Source organism: Tamandua tetradactyla, chromosome 1 (assembly GCF_023851605.1).
Source record: "Tamandua tetradactyla isolate mTamTet1 chromosome 1, mTamTet1.pri, whole genome shotgun sequence".
Lineage (NCBI taxonomy): Eukaryota > Metazoa > Chordata > Mammalia > Pilosa > Myrmecophagidae > Tamandua > Tamandua tetradactyla.
Window position 1 is genome coordinate 216,327,008 of NC_135327.1, and position 7,806 is coordinate 216,334,813.

The 7,806-nt window shown below is 38.9% G+C and overlaps 1 pseudogene; it reads right to left on the bottom strand.

Annotated features, from left to right (window-relative positions):
- Positions 1 to 6,022: 6,022 nt before the first annotated feature.
- Positions 6,023 to 6,177, bottom strand: LOC143688107 (large ribosomal subunit protein eL39-like; annotated as a pseudogene).
- Between the last annotated feature and the right edge of the window lie 1,629 nt (positions 6,178 to 7,806).

The following is a 7,806-nucleotide window of genomic DNA, read 5'->3' on the forward strand; positions in this document are numbered from 1 at the left end:
TTACCTCAGCGTATGTTTCCTACAAACAGGGACACCTCCCTACATAACCACAATTGTCTTAGTCTGTCAGGGCTGCTATGACAGATACCACAAAATAGGTTGACTGACCAGGAATTTATTGGCTCATGGTTTGGGAAGCCAGAAGTCCAAAATCCAGGTGTCAACAGGGCCATGCTTTCTTCCCAAAGTCTGAAGCATCCTGGTGCTGGCTAGCTGCAATCCTTGGGGTTCACTGGCATCTCTGCCTCCCATCGCATAGCCATCTCTCTCTCTCTCGTGTCTGCCTTTCTGGTTTCCACTGTGCAGGACTGCAGTTTCCTTCTATGGTATTCTCTGATCTCTGGCTTCTCTTTATATGGACACCAGTAATATGGATTAAGGCTGCCCTTGATTCCATTAGACCACACCTAAATAGCATCTTAGAAGACCTATTTACAAATGAGTCCACACCTGAAATAATGCATCTTCAAAGGGTCCTATTTACAAATGGTTCAACCCACAGAAGCACGGGTTAAGATAAAGAAAGTGTCTTTTTTGGAAGGAATATGATTCAATTTACACAATATAAAACCTTCAGAATCTGGACATTAACGTTATACATCACTATCATCTGTGCCAGTTTGAAACTGTCATGTACCTCAGAAAAGTCATGCTCTTTAATCCTCATTCAGTATTGCTGGGTGAGATCTTTTTTATTGTTTCCATGGAGATGTGAACCACCCAACCATAGGTGGTAGCTTTTGATTAGATGATTTCCATGGAGCTGTATGTACCTCACCCATTCAAGGTGGGGACGCTTACTGGAGCCCTTTAATTGGGAACCGTTTTGCAAAAAGCTTTAGAGCCCACACAGTACACACAGCCAGAGGCCTTTGGACATGCAGAAAGAAAACACCCCTAGGGAAGCCTTAGGAAACAAGAAGCCAGGAGAGAAAGTTAGCAGATATTACCATGTCCTTTCCCAACTTGACAGAAGTGTCCGGAAGCCAGGGTCCCCAGCAGATGCCACCAGGTCCGTTCTGAAAGAGGTATTCTGGCAACAGCCCTTCTTAAGTGAAGGTAACCTCTTGTTGGTCTCTTAATTTGGACATTTCCATGGCCTTAGAACTGTAACCGTGCAACTTAATAAATTCCCTTTTTAAAAGCTATTCCATTTCTGGTATATTGCATTCTGGCAGTTTAACAAACCAAAATACCATCTGTGCTGGTTTGAAAGGAAGTATGCCCCCTAAGAAAAGCCATGTTTTAATATAAGTCTCATTTCTTAAAGGTAGAATAATCCCTATTCAATACTGTATATTTGAACCTGTAATGAGATCATCTCCCTGGTTGATGTGATTTAGTTAAGAATGGTTGTTAAACTGGATTAGGGGATGACATGTCTCCACCCATTTGAGTGGGTCTTGATTGGTTTATTGGAGTCCTATAAAAGAGGAAATATTTTGGAGAATGAGAGATTGAGAGAGACTCAGAGAGAGCAGAGAATGCTGCAGCACCATGATGCAGAGTCCACGAGCCAGCAACCTTTGGAGTTGAAGAAGGAAAGTGCCTCCCGGGGAGCTTCATGAAATAGGAAGCCAGGAGAGAAAGCTAGCAGATGATGCTGTATTTGCCATGTGCCCTTCCAGCTGAGAGAGGAGCCCTGACCGTGTTCACCATGTGCCTTTCCAGATGAAAGAGAAACCCTGAACTTCATCGGCCTTCTTGAACCAAGGTATCTTTCCCTGGATGCCTTTGATTGGACATTACTATAGACTTGTTGTAATGGGGACATTTTCTCGGCCTTAGAACTGTAAGCTAGCAACTCATTAAATCACCCCTTTTAAAAGCCATTCCGTTTCTGGTATATTGCATTCTGGCAGCTAGCAAACTAGAACACCATCTAATCTCCAAACTCCATCTACGTATTATCAGTTGCCCTAATAATGTTCTTTATAGCAAAAGGGTCCAGTTCAGAATCATGTGGGGCATTTAGTTGTCTTGTCTCTTTAGTCTCCTTCAATAGCTTCTCAGTTTTTCCTTGACTTTTGTGACCTCGACACCTTTGAAGATTATGGGCCAGTTGTATGGAAGAACGCCCTCTAGCCTGGCTTTGTCTGATGTTTCCTCATCATTTGATTCAGGCTTTGCGTCTCCGGCAGAATTATCACAGAAGTGATATTGCGTTCTCACCACATGCTGTCAGGTGTCACACAATGTTGATGTGTTCCATTACTGGTGATGTACAATTTGATCCCTTCATTCAGGTGGTGCCATTGACATACCTCCACTGTAAAGTTATTCTTTTCCCCTTTGTACTTAAAAAGCATTTTATAGGGAGGTATTTTGAAACTATGTAAATATCCTGTTCCTCATCAAACTTTCATTTCTGTGTTTATTTATATCAGTCTGGACTTGTTTCCTTTTGTATTCAAAAGATTTTAATCCATTGCTGTCATTATTTATTTTGATGCTCAAATTGTCCTATTTTTAGCTAAGGTAAACTCTAAACCAGCCTCTGTGTCCTTTTGACATGTTCCTGTCATTTTTGGGAACTTCCTTACTTTCTGGGACAACAAGATGTTCCAGGTTTATCTGTACTTTCTGAGCTCCAGCCCTAGAATCAGTCACTTACGCAAGGAGGAGAGCTGCACCCCTCCCCTGCCATCCTTACAAGTCCGCACACTGGCCTGGAGATTTCCAAGTTATATTCAAAAAGAATCAAGAGAAAGCCAAGGGCGAAGCTGAGTCTAATATGCTCAAATTAAGTTGCTGCAAATTTGGAAAAAAGATTTCTGAGTCAACAGATCTGCAAATGATTCAGTCACTTATGCAGGCACTTACACAGGCACAAGCTGGCAAATCTAAGGAGGACATTGAATTAATTTTAGAAAATAGTTTGGTGTGGAGTGGCTTTTTAGCAACTAATTGAATACGTTTCTCCTAAATATGCTCCAAGAAATCTCATGCGCCCAAACTGTGAGATAGAGGACGCCTGCAGGCAGTCTGGTAATCCTTGAAGATCTACCTATTGTGAAACCTAGGGTTATCTGGCCCGTGTCGAAATCAGCACTTGAGCAGTGGGCAGCAGCAAATCCTGCAGGAGAGCCTGTTGCCATACGGGAAAGCTGAGTGCGCAGTTGTCATGCTACAGCATCTTGGCAGCTATTGGAAACAAGACTGGCTTTGCTGGATGCTAACATTGAGACACCCAAGGGATTGTTTTCAGGACTTCAACTCGGTGTCACTCAGGAGCAAAGCCTCCGGCGGCAAAGCCCCTCCCTTCCAGAGGCCCTGACCCAGATCATTCTCACTCAAATTTCCCATCTTAAACAGAGCTTTATGTTTTTATATATCTGGGAGATGTTCTCAGTTTACTGATGTGTTTTAAAAATTGGGGCCAAGCTGAGCCCCCAGTCTTGGGGTTTGTTCATATGAAACTTAACTCCACAGGGGATAGGTCAAGCCTACTTAAAACTAAGCCTAAGAGTCACCCCCAAGAGAATCTCTTTTGTTGTTCAGATGTGGCCTCTCTCTCCAGCCAACACAACAAGCAGACTCTCCACCCTCCCCCTGTCTATGTGGGACATGACTACCAGGGGTGTGGATCTTCCTGGCAGCGTGGGACAGAAATCCGAGAATGAGCTGAGATTCAGCATCAAGGGATTGAGGAAAACTCTAGAATGAGCTGAGACCCAGCATCAAGGGATTGAGAAAACCTTTTTGACCAAAAGGGGGAAGAGTGAAATGAGACATAGTGTCAGTGGCTGAGAGATTCCAAACAGAGTTGAGAGGTTATCCTGGAGATTATTCTCATGCATTAAGTAGATAACACCTTGTTATCCAAGATGTAATGGAGAGGCTGGAGGGAACTGCCTGAAAATGCAGCGCTGTGTTCCAGTAGCCGTGTTTCTTGGTAATGATTGTATAATGATACAGCTTTCACAATGTGACTGTGTGATTGTGAAAACCTTGTGTCTGATGCGCCTTTCATCTACCTTGTCAACAGATGAGAGGAACATATGGAATAAAAATAAATAATAGGGGTAACAAATTTAAAATGAATTTAGTTTGAAATGCTAGTGATCAATGGAAGGGATCAGTAAGGGGTATAGCATGTAAAAATTTTTTTTCTCTGTTTGTTATATTTTTCTGTTGTCTTTTTATTTATTTTTCTGAATTGATGCTAATGTTCTGGGAAATGATCATGATGATGAATACGCAACTATGTGATGATATTGTGAACTGCTGAGTGTATGTGTTGGGAATGTTTGTGTTTCTTGTAATTTTTTTTATTAATTAAAAATTTTTTAAAATGCAATAATTTACCTAATATTAAATATAGAAAATAAATTAATATATAAATATATTTTAAAAATTGGGGCCAAGGAGATGATTAGTTTTGACATAGAGTCCCCCAGGAGTGTCCTACAGATGGTAGTTTCTCAGTAAATAATTGGTTCTCATGTACTTTCTTTGTTGTGAAATGCCTATTCATGCCCTTGCTTCTTTTCTATTTTTTTCTTATTGATTTTTTATTTTTTTCTATTAATTTTCTTAAATACCAAAAAAATCCACCAAATGCAAACATTCTAATTTTGATCATTCTGTTCTACATATGTAATCAGTAATTCACAATATCATCACATAGTTACATATTCATCACCATGATCATTTCTTGGAACATTTGCATCTATTCAGAAAAAGAAATAAAAAGAAAACAGAAAAAAATTCATAGATACCATACCCCCTATCCTTCCCCCTCACTGATCACCAGCATCTTTTTTACATGGGCAGGCACTGGGAACTGAACCCGGGTCCTCTGGCATGGCAGGCAAGCGTTCTTGCCTGCTGAGCCACCGTGGCCCACCCATGATCACCAGCATTTTAATCTAAATTTATTTTAACATTTGTTCCCCCTATTATTCATCTTTATTCCATATGTTTTACTCATCTGTTGATAAGGTAGATAAAAGGAGCATCAGAGCAAGGTTCTCACAATCACACAGTCACATTGTAAAAGTTATATCATTATACAATCATCTTCAAGAAACATGGCTACTGGAACACAGTTCTACATTTTCAGGCAGTTCCCTCCAGCCTCTCTACTACATCTTGACTAACAAGGTGATATCTATTTAATGCTTAAGAATAACCTCCAGGATAACAACTCGACTCTGGAAACTCGCAGCCATTGACACTTTATTTTGTCTCATTTCACTCTTCCCCCTTTTGGTCAAGAAGGTTTTCTCAATCCCTTGATTCTGAATCCTCAGTTCATTCTAGGGTTTTTTCAATCCCTTGATGCTGAGTCTCAGCTCATTCTAGGATTTCTGTCCCACGTTGCCAGGAAGGTCCACACCCCTGGGAGTCATGTCCTGTGTAGACAGGGGAAGGGTGGTGAGTTTGCTTGTTGTGTTGGCTGGAGAGAGAGGCCATATCTGAGCAACAAAAGAGGTTCTCTTGGGAGTGACTCTTAGACCTAATTTTAAGTAGGCTTGATCTATCCTTTGTCTGGTTAAGTTTCATATGAACAAAACCCAAGATTGGGAGCTCAGCCTACAGCTTTTGTTGTCTGCACTGCTTGTGAGAATATCATTTTTCTTATTGATTTTTAGGAGATTTATATATATTATATATATATGCACAATAGTAACCCTTTCCCAGTGTTATGTATTGCAAATACTTTCTTCCAGTTTCCGATTTGTCTTTTTACTTTCTTTAGAGTGTATTTGTTTGTCTTTGTCTTTTAATTGTGTGTGCTTTATTTTTAATTCTTATTATGGAAAATTTCAAGCATGTATAAAAGTAGAGAGTATTATTAATGATCCCTATGAATCCATCTTCAGTTTTTCTTTCAATAAAAGGTCTCACATATTTATTACTGAACCAATTATTTACGCAAAAGAATAAAAATAAGGAAAACTCAGATTTTCTCCCAATAAAATTAAGTCCCAACTGCTCAGAAAGGGTGACTTTTTTGGCTTGAAGGTGCTAGTGAATGTAGTACAGCATCAACATGTGTGCCATCATGTATGGCTCCTTACAGACCCAGCTTGGGTCTTCTCCAGTGTCTCCTCTTCGAGTTGTACCTATTTTATTGCCAGTTTTCATTCGAATCCATTGAGGAATGGGATGATTATGTTTTTGTTTCTTGGCCAGGAATCGCTTAATTCTAGAAGTCTTATGAGAAGGCATGTTGAAGCTAACAATCAAACGTGCACACAATAGTGGCGGATGAGGAGAAAGCCCATCTCCAGTTTTTAACCAAATTGTCACTATGTGATTTTAAAAGGTTTGATAAGAATTATTAACTTGAAAGTAATCAAATTTATTACTATTTTGTTTCATCATTAGAGATTCTTGGAATTTGTTCACTTTTAGATAAACATTTTGCTTTGAAATAATTTTAGATTTACAGAAAAGCTGCAAAGATATACAGAGCTTCCATATACCCCTCACCCTGCTTCAGTTTTCCCTAATGTCATCTTTTGAAAAAAAAAAAAGATTATTAAAATATAATTCACATAACCATGCAATTTACTCATTAAAAACATAAAACTCAGGGTGGGCCATGGTGGCTCAGCAGGCAGAGTTCTCACCTGCCATGCTGGAGACCTGGGTTCATTTCCTAGTACCTGCCCATGTAAAAAAAACCCATAAAACTCAATGGTGCTTAGTATAATCACAGGTATATGAAACCAAAGCCACAGTCAAATTTTGAGGATTTTCATTATCTTAAAAAGTTCCCTTTAGCCATCTACCCCCTATTCCTCTACTGCTACCCCCAACCCTAATCAGTCCCATATCTACTTTCTGCCTCTATAGATTTCCCCATTCGCCACATTTCATATGAATTCAATCAGATATTTGGTTTTCTGTGACTACCTTCTTTCACTTAGCATAATGTTGTCAAGATTCATTCATATTATGGCATATATCAGAACTTCATTCCTTTTTATGGCTAAATAACAGTCTATTGTATGCATATGCCACATTTTGTTTAGCCTTTCATCAGCTGATGGACATTTGGGTTGTTTCTACCTTTTGGCTATTATTATGAATATGTTGCTATGAATATTTGTGTGTAAGTTTTTGTGTGGATATATGTTTTCATTTTTCTGGGTATAAACCTTGGAGTACAATTGTTGGGTCATATGGCAACTCTATCTTTAATCATTTGAGGAACTACCAGCCTTTTCCAAAGCAGCTGCAACATTTTACCAGCTGTGAATAGGGTATGAATTTCTTGGTGTCCTCATCAGTATTTGCTATTATCTGAGTGAAGTGTTATTTTATTTTGGTTTTGATTCACATTTCCCTGGTGACTAACATTGTTGAACATTTTTCATGTGCTTATTGGCCATTTGTGTATATATTCAGATCCTTTAACATTTTAAAATTGGGTTATTTGTCTTTTTACTATTAAATTGTAAGGGTTCTTTATGTATTCTGGATACAAGTCCCTTATCAGAAATATGGTTTGCAAAAGTTTTCTCCCATTCTGTAGGTTGTCTTTTCACTTTCTTAATGGTGTCCTTTGAAGCACAAAAGGTTTTAGTTTTGATGAAACCTGGTTTATCTATTTTTTCTTTTGTTGCCATATCTAGTAATCTTTTTCCAAATCCAAAGTCATGAAGATTTACATGTATATTTTCTTCTAATTGTATTATAGTTTTAGCTCTGAAATTTAGGTCTTTGAGTTAATTTTTGTATATGGTGTTAGGTGAGGGCCCACCTCCATCCTTTGCATATGGATATCCAGTTTTCCCAGCACCTATTTTTGAAAAGATATTCTTTTCTCACCGGTTGTTTTGGTGCTCTTTT